This window comes from Globicephala melas, chromosome 21, assembly GCF_963455315.2.
Source record: "Globicephala melas chromosome 21, mGloMel1.2, whole genome shotgun sequence".
NCBI classification, from domain to species: domain Eukaryota; kingdom Metazoa; phylum Chordata; class Mammalia; order Artiodactyla; family Delphinidae; genus Globicephala; species Globicephala melas.
The window spans coordinates 27,213,621-27,231,584 of NC_083334.1; the positions used below are offsets into that span (position 1 = coordinate 27,213,621).

The window sequence follows — 17,964 nt, forward strand, 5'->3', positions numbered from 1 at the left end:
GTTTTAGATTCTGTTTCCATATAGGTCACTACAGAGTATTGAGTAGACTTCCCTGTGCTATACTATAGGTTCTTATTATTTATCTATTTTAGATGTAGTAGTGTGTGTATGTCAATCCCAATCTCCCAATTTATCCCTTACCCCCTTGGTAACTATAAGTTTGTTTTCTACACCTGTGACTCTATTTCTATTTTGTAAATAGGTTCATTTGTACCATATTTTTAGATCCCACATATAAGCCATATCATATGATATTTGTCTTTCTCTGTCTGACTTAACTTCACTCAGTATGACTGTCTCTAGGTCCATCCATGTTACTGCAAATGGCATTATTTCATTATTTTTTATGACTTAGCATATAGCCATATATACTCCATTGTATATATATACCCCATCTTGTTTATCCATTCTTCCATCAATGGACATTTAGGTTTCCTCCATGTCCTGGCTATTGTAAATAGTGCTGCAATGAACATTGGGTTACATGTATTTTTTTCAGATTATGGTTTTCTCCAGATATATGCCCAGGAGTAAGATTGCTAGATCATGTGGTAGCTCTGTTTTTAGTTTTTTAAGGAACCTCCATACTGTTCTCCATGTTACATTCCCACCAACAGTGAGGAGGGTTCTCTTTTCTCCATACCCTCTCCAGCATTTATTGTTTGTAGATTTTTTGATGATGGCCGTTCTAACCAGTGTGAGGTGGTACCTCATTGTAGTAATTATCTACTACAGTGCCACATTTAACTTAGAAGTGCCTCATATACCCATTCATTAGGAACCATGTATTTTTAATGATATACCAAAATTCGAAAGCAAGTTAGGTACCTGAGAACTGTCATAAAAGTTCTTTACTAGATCAATTTCCAACAAATAAAAAAGCCTATAATTTATGTTACAGAGTTAAAATATTTTCTCTGGCAAATGTTAGACCAAGAGCAACGATGCTGTCAATTATTAATGAAAGGATGGGAATCAGCCCTTGGTCTCTTCAAGTTGTGTGTGTGTGTGTGTGTGCATGCACATGTGTGTGTTCACGTGTGTGTGTGATTTTTGTTTGGTCTTTCAGTACCCTTCATTATTCTTTTACATTAGCTAGTGCTAAACTTATTTTAAAAAATGTCAATGACCTTTAAAACTGGAAAGACTGTGGAGTATTATTTTTTGAAGGAGGTTCAGTAATTTGGGTCAAAAAATGCTTTTTACTTGATTTTATGGGGGCATCTCCTGATCATTTTATCTTAATTTTGTTTTGGATATCTTAAACATGATAAACAGATAAATTAAAAAAAACCTCATTAACAATTGAATATGATCCAGGTACTAATACAGACAGTAAGGATTACATTTCACTTCAGGAATAAGAGGAGTGGCAATGGTATAACTTTGCAGTAGTAAAAACGTATTTTCTGACTTTACTCTTAAGTTTTAGTCCTTTCTTTCATGCATTTCTGGGGAAAACTGGAAAAATAAATTGCCTTAAAATGACTTAGGAAGAATGGCCTTGGAAATTGTGACAACACAGTTGTGTGTTGTGTGAGATCCATGTGTGATGACCATAATACAACTGAATGTGTCATTATAATGTTTCTAAGCCTATGAAACAGTAAAAAAAAAAATCTGTACAAGGGGAAACAAACTTTTTTGAAGATAAAGTGAAAATATGTCTTAAGGGCCAAATAAATTTAAAATCTAATCAAATGATATATCTAAGACAGCTGTGAGTGGGGAGATACTGTAAAACTTGAATTTCAGGTGTTGGAACTTGCCTCTTTGGGGTTATAAAGTCATAGACTTGGAAAGTATAAAGTGTTCAGAGTTCCTCTGAGGGTGTCAACAGTGCAGTCAGCCTCTTAGCTTGAATTTCTGGTCATTTTGAGAGCTGTAGAACACTGGGAAGTCAACTCCAAGGTTACATTGTGGGGACTGAAATAATTATTTCCTTGGGAGTAAGCATTTGTCAAACGCTTAGAAAGTTTTATCATGAAGTAAAAGAGGTATTTATCTCATTGTATTAATATTTATATTAAAAAGGATTTGTAAAAAATTGTACCTACAATATTTAACATTTGGATTATTATAAAAAATAGATTAGCCTGTGACTTTAATTCTAACTTAATTATTCAAAATTTTAATTTTAATAATTAATTTAGAACCATGATTTTTTTATGACTAATAATTTATTTATTGGAGTGTAATTGCTCTACAATGGTGTGTTAGCTTCTGCATTATAACAAAGTGAATCAGCTATACATATGCACACATCCCCATATCTCTTCCCTCTTGTGTCTCCCTCCCACCCTCCCCATCCCACCCCTATAGGTGGTCACAAAGCACTGAGCTGATCTCCGTGTGCTATGCAGCTGCTTCCCACTAGCTAGCTATTTTACATTTGAGAACCATGATTTTAAATTGAGTCTTAGTAAGCTTGTAAACATTATCAGAGTGCTTAATATATAAATGTTTTATTTCTTCACATTATAATTTAAATATATTTGATGTTAACAGTAATTTAAGTGCTCACTAAGGTCTATCTGTAACACTATTAAAGTATTCATAATATTAAATATATAAATAAAGTTTCAAATGTTTGAAGATGTTTAAATCTATGGTGAATATAAACATTATCCAGAGCACCATTAAAGGTAATCTGTTTTTTTTTTTTTTTTTGCGGTACGCGGGCCTCTCACCGTTGTGGCCTCTCCCGTTGCGGAGCACAGGCTCCGGACGCGCAGTCTCAGCGGCCATGGCTCACGGGCCCAGCCGCTCCGCAGCATGTGGGATCTTCCCGGACCGGGGCACGAACCCGTGTCCCCTGCATCGGCAGGCGGACTCTCAACCACTGCGCCACCAGGGAAGCCCTGTCTTATTTGAAATTTACTGTGCTTCTTAGAACTGAGTTTTGGTGTCTTTTAGCAATTCTTGGAAAATGCCAGCCATTATTTGTTTGAAGGGTCCCTCTGCCCCTTTATTTCTACAATCATCTCCTTCTGAAACTCCAAGTTTTATATGTTAGACCTTCACACACTATCTTTCATGTCTTTTAACTTAGCTTGTTTTCCATATCTTTGTCAGGACTTCCTATTGGATTGTTTCTTAAGAATTATCTTGTCGAGGTCTATCCTGATGGGGCTTTTTCTGTAAACCTACATTGTGGGAAATGCCTCAGAGTAACTGCGTACTTTCCTTTACTCATGGAACTACCTGTTAGATCTGTGGGAAAGAAGTACAAGACAGAGCTGCCAAGTAAACTATGAAAAACCTAACAGTCAAACTTCTTTTTATCGTAGGTATTGGCATATCCCAATGATCTGTACTCTTCTAGGGTGTGATGGCTTAGGAGTGAATATGATTTGATTGAATCTTATACATTTTTAGAGGATGTCAAATTCAGAACCAGGCAGATCTATCTCCCGACCCTAAACATGGTCCTAAAGTAAATCGCTTGAGGAAATTGGATCCCGAAGGTTACAGGTGGGGAATTTTGAAGTGTGTCTATATTCCATTGGAGATCAAAGAAACCTAACTAAAAGAATTGTGGGCTGACTCACACGACAACTTCTTTTTGAAAGGGCTATTTTATCTTGAAGGTTATGAGTTTGGAGGAGCTAAGGTGATTGGCAGTGGAAAGAATCAGAACATTTGAAATTCCTTAAAAATTTATTGACTTAAATAATTTTGTCTGTGTTACACATAATTTAAAAAAAAAAAACCTTTACACTTTGTGCAGAAAGTCAGTGTACATTTTTGGCTCAGAATTTCTCTAATGTTTTCTGTGGAAGGAATAATACCATTTTTCAGTTAAAAAAAATTATTAGTCCATTAATTTTCTCTTCAGCTGTGTCTAATCCATTATAAATTCATCCACTGGATTTTCCATTTCAATTATTATGTATATTTTTCCTGGAACTTCTTTCTGGTTCTTTGATAAATCTGTATTAAAAAATAGAGTTCTGTACTCATATTTTCAAACCTTTCTTTTTTTATTGAGGTATAATTGACATATAACATTGTATTATTTCCAGGTGTACAACATAATGATTCAATATTTGTATATACTGTGAAGTGATCATCACAGTAAGTCTTGATAACATTTGTTAACATACATAGTTACAAATATTTTTTCTTCTAATGAGTACTTTTAAGATCTCCCCTCTTAGCAACTTTCGGATATGCACTATAGTATTATTAACTATAGTCACTATCCTGCACATTACATCCCCATGACTTAATTATTTTATAACTGGAAATTTGTACCTTTTGGCCCCTTTCACCCATTTCTCCCATCCTCTGTCTCCTACCACTGGCAACCACCAATCTGTTCTCTGTATGTATGGGTTCCTTTTGTTGTTTTCATTGCTGTTGTTTAATTCCACATATAGTTGAGATCATACAGCATTTGTCTTCCTCTTTCAGACTTATTTCACTTAGTATAATGCCTTCAAGGTATATATATGTATATCTCACATCCATTCATCCATCATCAGACACTTAGATTGTTTCCATACCTTGGCTATTGAAAAAATGCACCCAGAAATGGAATTACTGGATCATATGGTAGTTCTATTTTTAATTTCTTGAGGAACCTTCATACTGTTTTCCATAGTGGCTGCACCAATTTACATTCCCACCAACAGTACATAAAGGTTCCCTTTTGTTTTTTTACTTCTTTGCCGACACTTGTTATTTCTTGTCTTTTCAATGGTAGCCATTCTAACAAGTGTGAGGTGATATCTCATTGTGATATTGATTTGCATTTCCCTGATGACTAGTGATGTTGAGCATCTTTTCATGTACCTGTTTCCCATCTATATGTCTTCTTTGGTAAAATGTCTCTTCAGATATTTTGCCCATTTTTAAAAAATTGGATTTTTTGTTCATTTGTTTGTTTTTGCTATTGCACTGTATTGAGTTCTTTATATGTTTTTGGGTATTAACCCTTTATCAGATATATGATTTTGCAAATAATTTTTCCAACTCAGGAGATTGCCTTTTCATTTTATTATTTCCTTTGCTGTGTAGAAGCTTTTTGGACTGATGTAGTCCCACTTGTTTATTTTTGCTGTTGTTGTCTTTGGTTTTGGAGTCAGATTCAAAAACTCATTGCCAAGACTAATGTCAAGGATCCTACATTCAAGTCTTCAATCCTTAATTTTTGTGCATGGTATATGATAGTCTACTTTCATAATTTTGCATGTGGCTGTCCAGTTTTCCCAGCACGTTTTATTGAAGAGACTATCCCTTCCTCATTGTATATCCTTGCTTCCTTTGTCATAAATTAATTGGCCACAGATGTGTGGGTTTGTTTTATTTGGGGAATCTCTTTTTTGTTTCATTGATCTATATGTCTGATTTTTATGCTAATACCATACTGTTTTGATTACTGTAGCTTTGTAATGTAGTTTGAAATTAGGGTGCATGATGCCACCAGCTTTGTTCTTCTTTCTCAAGATTCCTTTGGCTATTGGGATATTTTGTGGTTCCATACAAACTTTAGGATTGTTCATTATATTCCTATGAAAGATGCTATTGGAATTTTGGTAGGAATTGAATTAAATCTGTGGATTGCTTTGGGTGATATGGACATTTTAACACAATTAATTCTTCCAGTCCATGAGCACAGACTACATTTTTATTTATTTATGTCTTCTTTAGTTTCCTTCATCAGTGTAAGTTTTCAGTGTGCAGGCCTTTTACCTCCTTGGTTAAATTTATTCCTAGGTATTTTATTCTTTTTGGTGAAATTGTAAATGGGTTTGTTTCCTTAATTTCTCTTTCTGGTAGTTTGTTGTTAGTGTGTAGAAATGCAACAGATTTTTGTGTATTAATTTTTGTATCCTTCAATTTGAATGAATTCATTTATTAGTACTAACAGTCTTTTGGTAAAACTTTTTTTTTTTTTGAAATACAGTTGATTTACACTGTTGTGTTAGTTTCTGATATACAGCAAAGCTATTCATTTAAATATGTATTCTTTTTCATATTCTTTTCCATTTAGGTTGCTACAAGATATTAAATGTAGTTCCCTGTGCTATACAGTAGGACTTTGTTGTTTATCCATTTTATATATAGTAGTTTGTATCTACTAATCCCAAACTCTGAATTTATCCCCCCGTCCTTTCCCCTTTGGTAACCACAAGTTTGTTTTCTATGTCTTCGAGTCTGTTTCTGTTTTGTAATTAAGTTGATTTGTGTCATATTTTAGATTCTGCATATAAGTAATAACATATGATATTTGGCTTTGTCTCATTTATTTCACTTACTATGATCATCTCTAGGTCCATGCATGTTGCTGCAAATGGCACTGTTTTATTCTTTTTTTATGGCTGAATAATACATAAACACACACACACCACGTCTTCTTTATCCATTCATCTGTAGATGGACACTTCACTTAGGTTGTTTCCATGTTTTGGCTATTGTAAATAGTGCTGCTATGAACATAGGGGTGCATGTATCTTTTCAAATTAGAGTTTTCTCCAGATATATGTACAGGAGTAGAATTGCTGGATCATATGGTAGCTCTATTTTCAGTTTTTTGAGGAACCTCCATACTGTTTTCCATAGTGGCTGCAAGTGAAACTATTTTAAAATACATGTTTAATAGCAATACTTGAATGTTGTTCTATTTACTACTGTCAGTTACTATAACAGAACTTCATTAAGAATATTTCCTTTTCATGCTTGGTTATTCTTAGTGACAAAGCATGCCCTCGTGGTCTTAGGATGGATATTGGATATATCATTTTCATTATGAAAATCTAAGCATATGGCATGACTGTTAGGTGTTTCCTTGAAAACTGTCACATTTTGCTACTATCAGTCGCTTCTTGATGTGTTAATGTATTACATTCCCTCTTCAGCATTGAAGAAATAGATGATACATCTGTAAGATATAGCTGCAGTGGACAAAAAAGTAATCCTTTTGATCTGTGTAGAATGATCAACTAAGTTCTTTTCTGGCAATAGATAGACAAACAGATATTCTTCCCAATATCTATCAGTGTTAAGGGAACTAGCACAACATTTATAGATGATTGCCTGATGAATACCCATTAAATGCTCTAGACCATTAAGTGTGCTAATATCTGTCCCAGGATTAGACTGAACCAACATTCACATACCTGAATGGTATGTTATTAGCTTCCTGTAAAATCACTCACACTTTCCTCTCTTCTGAATTATGCTTTGGAGGGTGCCATTAGCCAATATCAAAAGATGCTATAAGAAAGAGACCTGTAGAAAAATTTCAAGCCTACTGTAAAGATGTTGTTATGATCTTTGTTCGAGGGATTGCAGTGCCCCTTTTATGATTTCCCTGAAGGAGAAATGCTTTGCTGCTTTCTGAACTTTAGTATCAGGAACAGTTGGGTTTCTTCTGAGCAGTTGATTTTTTTATCTTCTTATGGATCCTTGGTTTGTAAACTTATTATCTTTCTTTCACGGGGAGGCCAGAATACTGAATCATATGTTAACTTATTTGATATTATAGTTATGTCTGGCTCCTTTTAAGTCCTTACTTTATTTTTCAGTACTTTTTTTCTCATTTCTTCAGCTTTATGTTTTCTTGGTATATTTTGTTTTATTTTTTTAATTGAAGTATAGTTGATTTACAATGTTGTGCTAGTTTCCAGTGTACAGCAAAGTGATTCAGTTATTCTTTTTCAGATTCTTTTCCCTTATAGGTTATTACAAAATACTAATTATAGTTCCCTGTGCTATCTAGGCAAAGATGTACGGTGACCTTATATATAGGAAACCCTAAATGCCTTTTTACTCACATATGCTATCAAGTATCTATATGTATGTGTGTGTGTATATATATATATATATATATTTGTTTTCTTAAAAAAAATTTATTTTGCTGAGACTATTTAACATAAGACAGCCAAACCACCTTTACTGGGAGATGTGCTTTTAACCTGGCTTTTGCATAATTTGCCTTTGGCAAAGTCTTCAGCAAGTAGCAAGATTTAAAGTACAGGGTTGAAGTTCAGGTTAAAACTCTAGTAAGTTAATGATCAAGAACGTACAAGGTAGAGAATCAGAGATAGAGAATTTGGGTTATCAGTTTATCCAAGTGTAGGGAACATTTAACAGACGCACATATACCAGAATTAGGGCATGAGGTTATAATCAGATATTGGGAAATTCTGAGGTCAGGTCTGGCTTTAGAGAAGGTGGGGCTAAGCTTGTATTTGGGGGTAAAGAGAGCTCCATTTAGGGAGAAAAGGAGACAGAGGCTGGAAATCTGAAGAGGTAAATGAGTCAGCCCAGGTGCAAGGACTGATTTTGCCATGCTGAGTGACCACGGGCAAGTGAATTAAACCATCTGAGACCTCTTTCTAGTTTGGGTAATGTAGATAATAATACCTACCTCACAGATTGCTTTAAAGACATGAAAAGTACTTAAAATAGCGTCTGCTCTCCAGCAGGCTTTCAATAAATAGTGATTGTCATCGTGTCCCAGTGCAGTGGCTGCATTCTGCACGCTGATCCCACCGTGTGCCGCTGTGAATAAAATAGCACGAGGGTGTAGCCTTTTCTTAATTTGCAGGGAACCCAATTTGGTTGGGATATTCTCAATTGGCAGCTTCCCTGAGATGGATGTTTTCACCCTTTGGTGTTTACTGCTTCCTGCCTGCCAGTGGGCGGCAATAGATGACAAAACAAATGAATGAACAGTATCAATATTTCTTGCTTTTCTTCCCAAATCAACACATTCCAAGTGTTTCGCTGATTGGGTAAGTTTAGGAATCAATGTCTGGTTTAGAACCCTGTGTCCATGACGTAATGCTGCTTGTTTTAGCAGAAGTCTCTTGGGGCCATGGGAAAGCATCTTCCTAAATTCTCAGGTTCGTTTTTTGCTACCTGCACTAGGAGTGGTTGGACAGAAGTATATCTGAGATCCCTGTCATTCCCAGGAAGGGTGTCATTTGCTAGCTCTGGCAAGTATCTTTCCCTAGGACACTTTGCTATGCTGAAAAAAGAAATCTATAACTGTACTGAACTCCTCCCTAAGTCAAAGTGTCAGAAATCTCTCAGGCTGTCATAATTTACCTTTTAAAGGTAAATAAAAGGAGATAGGGCAATTATTTTCAGTTGGAAGAAGATAGATCCAATTGTATGATACAAGGATGTAAAGGTCACAAAGCAGGTATTTGCAGATCGAGTACTCTTTCCCCAACCTGCTCACTCATTCTCACTGTTTTCTTACCACAGTTGTCCCCAAGTTCAACTCTGTCACTCCGGTGACCTGTATTGCTAAGCAGTAGCAACAGACCCCAGAGGCCTCTAACTAACTCCATCTTTTCATCTTGGAGAAATGTTTCTTGATAGGTAAGAAACTAAGCACCGCCGTCTGGGCTTATCTGAGATCCTAAAAGCCCTCTGAATGTGTGTTGCTGACCTCATTTTGGAGTCCCTGTTGCATCTTTGGAGCACATCACAGGTACATAAATCACCCTTAGAAAGTACATCCTTCCAAACCCTGTCAGCCTGTGTCTCTCAGAAAATACATTCACTTTGGGCAGCTTTTTATGAAGCCTGCTTTATGAAAATTAATAATAATAATAAAAGAGGAATTTAAAGATTTTTGTACACTCTGTTGGGTTTTTTTTGGGAATTTTTAGCTGCCATCCAGGCACACAAATAGTCTAGTGACTGCTTCTGTTGGTACCTTCACGATGCATTCAAGCCTTTTGTTAAACTTGAACCACACTGAACTTAGAAGCCCTTTGAATCTCACCTCCTCCACACAGCCTTCCTTGGCTACTCTTGTCCTGTTTAAAGACAAGGAATATTAACACTTGTGGAGGTGGTATGCAAATGTTACTTGCTGTTGCCAATTTTTATCTTCCCTAAACAGCTCCGCCACATAAAACATGCATCACAAATTAATTTGTATATATCCCTTGATTAATGGGTGCTATTTTCGTCTTCCTAATATTGTTCCTGATCTGTGCGTTTTCTAATATGTTGTTCAGTGATTCATACATGGTGATCTTATCTCCATGGCTAGACTATAAATGTTCTCAAATGAGGGCAAGGACCAGATTTTATCTGCTCCCTTAACTAATGTTTAATAAGGGTCTGCTGTTTGGATGTTTTCTAAAATGTTGGCTGGGGAAAGATGGCGGGTCTTCAGGACATGCAATTTCCTGTTGGTATAACTAACTTCCCACTCTCTTCCATGAGCATTGGGGTTTCTTGTACAAGAATATCTTTGTCTTGTTTATCACTTTATTGAGGTATGATTGACATGTAAAAAGTAGTATATATTTAATGTGTACAGGTTGATGTGTTTGGGGATAAGTATATACCTGTGGAACCATCACTGACATCAAGGCCATAGACATATCCGTTGCTAGTAAATGTTTCCTTGCATCCGTTTATTATGATTGTTTTATGTGTGTGAGTGTGTGTTTGTGTGTGTGTGTGTGAGTTTGTGTGTGAAACTTAATGTAAGGTTACCTCCCTGGCAAATTGTAAGTATACAGTACAGTATTGTTAGCTATAGGCACTATGCTGTATAGTAGCTATCCCTAATTTATTGATCTTGCATAACTGTAACTTTGTATGCTTTGATCATCGTCTTCCCATTTCCCCCTGTGAGAAACTATTTTAGATTTCACATATAAGTGAGATCATGCAGTATTTGTCTTTCTATGTCTAGCTCACCTCACATAACGTAATGTCCTCCAGGTTCATCCATGATGTTGCAAATGGCAGGATTTCCTTCTTTTTTAAGGCTGGATATTGTATACGTGCGCCACATTTTCTATACCCATCCATCCTTCAGTGGGCATATAGGCTGATTACATATCTTGGCTATGGTGAATACAGAGCAATGAACATGAGAGGGTAGATATCTCTTTAAGATCCTAATTTCAATTCCTTTGGATAAATACCCGAAAGTGAGATTGCTGGATGGTATGGTAGTGCCAGCTTTAATTTTTTGAGGAACCACCACACTAATTTCCACAATAGCTTTACCAATTTGCATTCCTACCAACAGTGTACAAGGGTTCACTTTTCTCCACATCTTGCCCGTACTTCTTATGTTTTTATTTTTTTTAAATAGCTATCCTCATAGGTGTGAAGTGATATCTCATTGTGGTTTTGATTTGCCTTTCTCTGGTGATTAATGACATTGAGTACCCTTTCATATACCTGTTGTCCACTTGTATGTCTTCTTTGGAGAAATGTTTATTCAGATCCTCTGTCCGTTTGTTAATTGGGTTATTTGTTTTGTTTTGTTTTTGTGCAGTTGAGTTGTATGAATTCTTTATATATTTTGGATGCTAACCCCTTATCGGATATATGGTTTGCACATATTTTCTCCTATTACATAGCTTAGCTTTTTTTTAATTTAGTTATTTCCTTTGCTTTGCAATAGCTTTTTAATTTGATGTAGCCCCACACTTTTATTTTTGTTTCTGTTGTGTGTACTTTTGGTGCTACATCCAAAAAGTTATTGCCAAGACCAATGTCAAGGAGCTTTTTCCTTATGTTTTCTTCTAGGGGTTTTACATTTTCAAATGTTACATTTAAGTGTTTAATCCACTTTGAGTTGATCTTTTTCTGTATGGAATAAGGTAGGGGTCCAGTTTTATTCTTTTGCCTATGGATATACAGTTTAAGCAAAAACATTTGTTGAAGAGACTGTCCTTTCCCCATTGTATATTTTGGTGCCTCTGAAGAAATTTAATTGACCATAGAAGCATGGGTTTATTTCTGGGCTCTCTGTTGTGTTTCATTGCTCATTGGGCTATTTTTATTCCAGTACCATAATGTTTGGATTACTGTAACTTTGTAATGTAATTTCAAATCAGGAAATGTGATGCCTCCAGCTCTTTTATTCTTGCTCAAGATTGTGTTGGCTATTTGGGGTCTTTTGTAGTTCCATAGGAGTTTTAGGATTGTTTTTCTCTTTCTGTGAAAAATGCCATCGAAATTTTGATAGAAATTGTATTGAATCTGTGGAACATTTGGGCAATGTGGACATTTTAAGAATATTAATTCTTCCAATCCAGAAACACAAGATATCAAAAAACCAAAAACCCAGTTTAAAAAAATGGGCAGAAAAGCTAAATAGACATTTCTCCCAAGAAGACATACAGATGGCTACAAGCACGTGAAAAGATGCTCAACAACATTAGAGAAATGCAAATCAAAACTACAGTGAGGTATCTCCTCACACTGGTCAGAATGGCCATCATCAAAAAGTCTACAAAATAATAAATGCCAGAGACGGTGTGGAGAAAAGGGAACCCTCCTACACTGTTGATGGAAATGTAAACTGGTGTAGCCACTATGGAGGACAGTATGGAGGATCCTTAAAAAACTAAAAACAGAGCTACCACATGATCCAGCAATCCTACTCCTGGGCATGTATCCAGAAAAGACAAAAACTCTAATTTGAAAAGATACATGCACCCCAGTGTTCATAGCAGCACTGTTTACAATAGCCAAGTCATGGAAGCAACCTAAATTTCCATCGACAGATGAATGGGTGAAGAAGCTGTGGTATATATATAATGGAATATTACTCAGCCATAAAAAAGAATGAAAAATGCCATTTGCAGCAACATGGATGGACCTAGAGATTCTCATACTATGTGAAGTCAAACAAAGACAAATATCCCATGATATCACTTATATGTGGAATCTTTAAAAACTGATACAAATGAACTTATTTACAAAACAGAGATAGAGTCACAGAGATAGAAAACAAACTTATGGTTACCAAAGGGGAAAGAGGAGGAGAGGGATAAATTAGGAGTTTGGGATTAACAAATACACACTAATATATATAAAATAGGTAAACAACATTCAATATCTTGTAATAACCTATAATGGAAAATAATCTGGAAAAGAATTTGTACATGTATCACTGAATCACTTTGCTGTACACCTGAAACTAACATAGCATTGTAAATCAACTCTACTTCAATAAAAAATGGATGAAGAAAACCAGAAAAAAATAAAGAAGGGAGCAACCAACAGGAAGGAGAAATTCTTCAAGAGCTTTGGTCAAGAACCCTGCCACGTGCCAGTAAACTTCTGATTCTAGGACCTGTTTGATTTACAGAATGATAACAAACTAATTTTTTAGTATTGTCTATTACCAGGTACATAATATCACCTGTCATCCTTACAGTCCTATATATCCTGTAGGTCCTGTATCTCCCAGTAAAATATAAAGTTATTTTTGTCGTTAATTATTTTTCCTCCTATTTTTTGTAAATTGACTTAACCAAATTTGGCTGTTCATAATCGTTAGGTTTTTTCTGGTACTGGTTATTATTGTTTTGAAATATCAGGAACCTGCCGTCATTATAGGTAGGTGAGGGTTATATATATCTTTCTGCATAACCTTACTGCCACATACAAAGTTATATTTTGGACCAAATCTTGTTACAAACGCACATATTTTTTAGAAGGAAAGTATGAAATTAATCATAATCATGTTACATCAATAATAATATCCAGTGCTCTGTTCTTGTATAAGTTCTATCCACAGCTTGCATAAAAAATGCACACATTTTTGTTGTGTTTTAAAAACACAACAGTTATTCTAGAGACAAGGGTTCTTTAATTTTATAATTGGCCTTGGTTACCAGAATCTTATGAAATAGGGACTAGATTCAAGACTTTTTAAAAACCAAAGTTCAGGTCCCGTTTCAAAGGAAGTCTTCGTACAACTTATTCATGCAAGAATATATATAAAATTTCGAGCCTATCCACACTATTTGAGGACCACAACATTGGCCAATGAATACCCACTTCAAAAATAGTTTATGATGTTTAATAAAACCTATTTTGCTGGTCAGAGATAAAAAGTGTTTGCAGTAGCTACTGTAACCTTTAGATTATATGAGAGCCAACACAATTTAGGCAAGTAACTATCTTTGATTGTAAATTAAAACTTTATTAAACATTCAGACACACACACACACTCACACCCCACACTATGATTAAGTATTTTAAAGTGTATTATAGACATCACAACACCATTTTATAACAGAAACCATTAGGCTCAGAGAGGTTAAGCAATTCGCCTCTGGATTTACAACTGTTAATTGGGAAAGGAGAGAAGTGACCCATGGCTTTGGACTCCATATGCATACATATTCTTTATACCATACTGTACATCTTGGGCTTATTTTCTCTGGGTGCTAAAACCCAAAATCTCTGTTTATTTGACTCAGAACGACCCACTACTTGTTACCAAGATGGAAATTCTAAGAACACTTGTAAAATATGTCCCTACTGCATCTGCTTTCTTGGGGCACGTAGAGACTTCTGTATTAGTGAGTCAGTTCGCTGTGTATGACAATGAGGTACACTATCTAGGGGAAGCACATGGAGAAGTTTCAGCAGGGGGTGCAGTCTCAACAGATCACTAAATTACTGCTGGCAGGGGAAGCAAGCCACAGAAGTTGGCAGACTCAGACTGGAATAAATGGGAAAAAGTAAGATGAGATGGGAGCATAAAAGCTCACAGCCAGACATGTTCTGACTCCATCATGATGCAGGTTTGTATAAATGATGGCGAATTTAGTTCTTCGGTGATTCTCAAAGTATAGATTATGGATTCCCATGAGAACGTGGTAAATATCTAGTTCTAATCAAGAAAGCAAGGAATGCATTCATTCTGCTCGCGATCTTTGCCTGCTGCTGGTAATAGCTTCACACTAGAAATAATTCTCATTTCTAACAAATTTTGGTTAAAAACTACACTTTTTTAATGAATTGGTGCTTTCTGAAGTATTACCTTGAGGTTTGATGGTTGTCATAAAGTTAAGACCTGGAATGTAATACAGAATTCGATTTGCATATAAAAGTCTCTATGTAAATGTATCTGAAGGGGCTATATTAGAAGCCGATCATCTTTCATCATGGGGAGAGAAAGTGGAGTTGTATGCTATTTGTAGTTTCTCTTAGAATAGAGATATAAGAAAGGGTACGGCAGAAATTAAACACAACATTTTAAATCAACTATACTTCAATAAAATTTTTAAAAAGTTGTAACGCCAGAGAAAAAGGATCACTTTCTTCACTGCTTCTAATGTGGCAATTGATGGTATTTAGTGTTGTATGTATTTTTCCTCACTCATTTTTTTAAACATACATATTTTGTTGAAAAAAGTTAAATTATTTGATATAGCCTAATAAAATAATTTGATTTGCTATTATCTCTTATCCAGTGTTCAAAGGCATTTGAGAGGACCTTTTCTTAACCCATCTCTGAATGTGCATCCTCTTGACAGAAGGTGACTGAGTTTGGAGGCATTACTGGAAGAAACATCAACTTCCCCATTCTCCTTTCTGCCGTACTTAAGTGCAGATGCGTTCCAGTGCTCGCTGTTATGCTTAGTTTCATACCCGTTGCATATTCTGCTAGTTCTTCCTACTGAACCAAGTGATAACCTCTTTGGGGGACTTAGCTAATTTTAGTTTGGAAGCACATTCAATCTGAGATTGCTTGAAACATTGAAAGAATGCTTACCTCCTGGAAAGTAATCAGTCTGTTATAGTAGATTCCCCCCAGTCTTTGTGGAAGGGCCTGATTTTCTTTTCCCCTTTCAAGTAACACATAGAATGCGTATTTTTCCCAATTTATTCATCTTCTAAACTCAAATAAGAGGGGGAGAAACTCTTGCCTTAAATAATCCCAGCCTTTGGAAGATCAATGACAACAGAAATTTAGAATTATATGTATATAAAATATAAATTTCTGACCTGGTCCACCCTGAACCTAGGTCTCTGACTCCCAAGTTTCTATTCTTTTGTAGGGGAGAAAATCTTTTCCTTTTTTCTCTTGTAGGTTCTTTGGCTGGTCCAATGATGAAACTGATTTAAGGCAGATTAATAGGAGAAAAATTTAATTTGTATGTGTGGGAGCTCATAGATATATGAGACTCAAAGAAGTGATCAAAGCAGGCAGCTTTTATACCTGTTTTAGACAGATAAGCAATACATTTCTGAAGAACTGACAAGACAAAAAAGTGTGGGTTTGGGGTAGTAAATTAGTAAAGAAGTGGACTTCCCTGGTGGCGTCCAGGAAGATCCCACATGCCGCGAAGCAACTAAGCCCGTGCCCCACAAGTACTGAGCCTGTGCTCTAGAGCCCCTGAGCCACAACTGCTGAGCCTGTGAGCCACAACTACTGAGCCCGCGTGACACAACTACTGAAGCTTACACGCCTAGAGCCCATGCTCTGCAACAAGAGAAGCCACCTCAATGAGAAGCCCGCGCACCACAACGAAGAGTAGGCCCCGCTCGCCGCAACTAGTGAAAAGCCCGCGCGCAGCAACAAAGACACAACGCAGCCAAAATTAAATAAATAAATTAATTAAAAATTTTTAAAAAATTAGTCAAGAAGTAACAAGGTTTGTTTATACAGCGTTCTCTATGAACGGCACCTGCCTTCAGAGGGGTAGAGGAGGGTCAGAGTGACCTTCTTGCATCAGCTGTTTCTTAAGTAGTAACTCTGTTTTGAAATAATCAGTATGCCAAAGCGGCATATTTTAGGATGGCCTGCCCTGAACCCCATCACTTTGAATACAGCGTGCTTTTTCCTAAGACTATATCAGAATCCCAAGTCCCCACAGTAATACAAACCTCATAAAAACTATCCTTTTTGACTATAGGAAAAAGAAGGAATTTTTATTTGGTGATTTTGGAGGGTACTGTAGCTAGAACTCTCATTTATGTCTTTTATGCCTTTTGACCCATTGTAACAATTCATATTACCTCCCTATGCTCATTTTTTTTTTTTTTCCCGGTACGCGGTACTCTCACTGTTGTGGCCTCTTCCGTTGCGGAGCACAGGCTCCGGACGCGCAGGCTCAGTGGCCATGGCTCACAGGCCCAGCCGCTCTGCGGCATGTGGGATCCTCCCAGACTGGGGCACGAACCCGTGTCCCCTGCATCGGCAGGCGGACTCTCAACCACTGCGCCACCAGGGAAGCCCCCTATGGGCACTTTTTAAGTGTCTCAATTGGTATGAGAAATTATGAAGTCATCCTAGGTATGGGTGATGTTTTCATCCTGGGGTAACACTGTATCATTTAAATTATTTACGTTTCTCCTGACCCAGTGACTTGTATATCAGTCCTTAAACGTTTCTCCCGTTGACTTCAGAGCACAGCTCCCCAGCTTCCTATCCCTTGTGCCACCGTGCAGTACTTCATAGATCAGTACTCCACTGGCCTTCCCTCTGACCTTATTCACTCTCTGCCCTTCAGTAAACATAATTCTTTGGAAGATTCTGAATGACTTTATGGCAAGTACTTACAAAAGAATTGAAAAAAAAAAGGAGTTATTAATATGAGTAAGTTCCAAAATGTGATAGAAATTTTAAAACTGTTACTTGACATTGTTAGTGAAATAGGAAGTGATAGATTTGCATTCCTTCTAAAACAATGCATATAACATTTACTCTGTAATAAATGCTATTCTGAGTTCCCTTACGTCTGTTAATTCATTCTACTTATAAATGAATGCTATAAATCTTAGAAATCTTATCACAGTTCTAAGGGGTAGGTACTGTTATGTACCCTCTCTATTTTCGTTTTACAGATGAAGAAACTGAAGTTCAGGGATTAAGTACTTTACACACTTAGGAAGCATCAAGGCTGGGATTTAACCCCAAACAGTCTGGCTCAGAATTCCATGATCTTGTCTGTTACGCAGTAATTTAAAGCGTGGTCCAGGAACATCAGTGTCACTTGAGGAGCTGCTAAATCAGAAACTCTTTGGATGCGGCCCAGTGGCAAACCCTACTGGTTATTCAGATGCCCCCTAATGTTCGCCTTCTTTTAGAGTCTTTCATTGATTGATCTCTCTGATCTCTCAATTATTTTTACTTTGCTTTTTAACAACAATAACAAAAAGTCTTAACAGTTCTGTAATTGAGAGTTAATTTAGAAAATTTGGAAAATACATAAAAGCGTA

At 36.3% G+C, this 17,964-nt stretch overlaps 1 protein-coding gene and 1 non-coding gene across 8 annotated transcripts in view; both read left to right on the forward strand.

The window, feature by feature from the left end:
* Positions 1-17,964, forward strand: part of UNC5D (unc-5 netrin receptor D) — a 682,528-nt gene that overhangs the window by 223,967 nt on the left and 440,597 nt on the right. The gene's annotated exons all lie outside the window — the stretch shown is intronic.
* LOC115841212 (small nucleolar RNA SNORA18) lies at positions 3,111-3,239 on the forward strand. Its single transcript, XR_004034756.1, has one exon. It is a non-coding gene; the product is annotated as a small nucleolar RNA SNORA18 (small nucleolar RNA).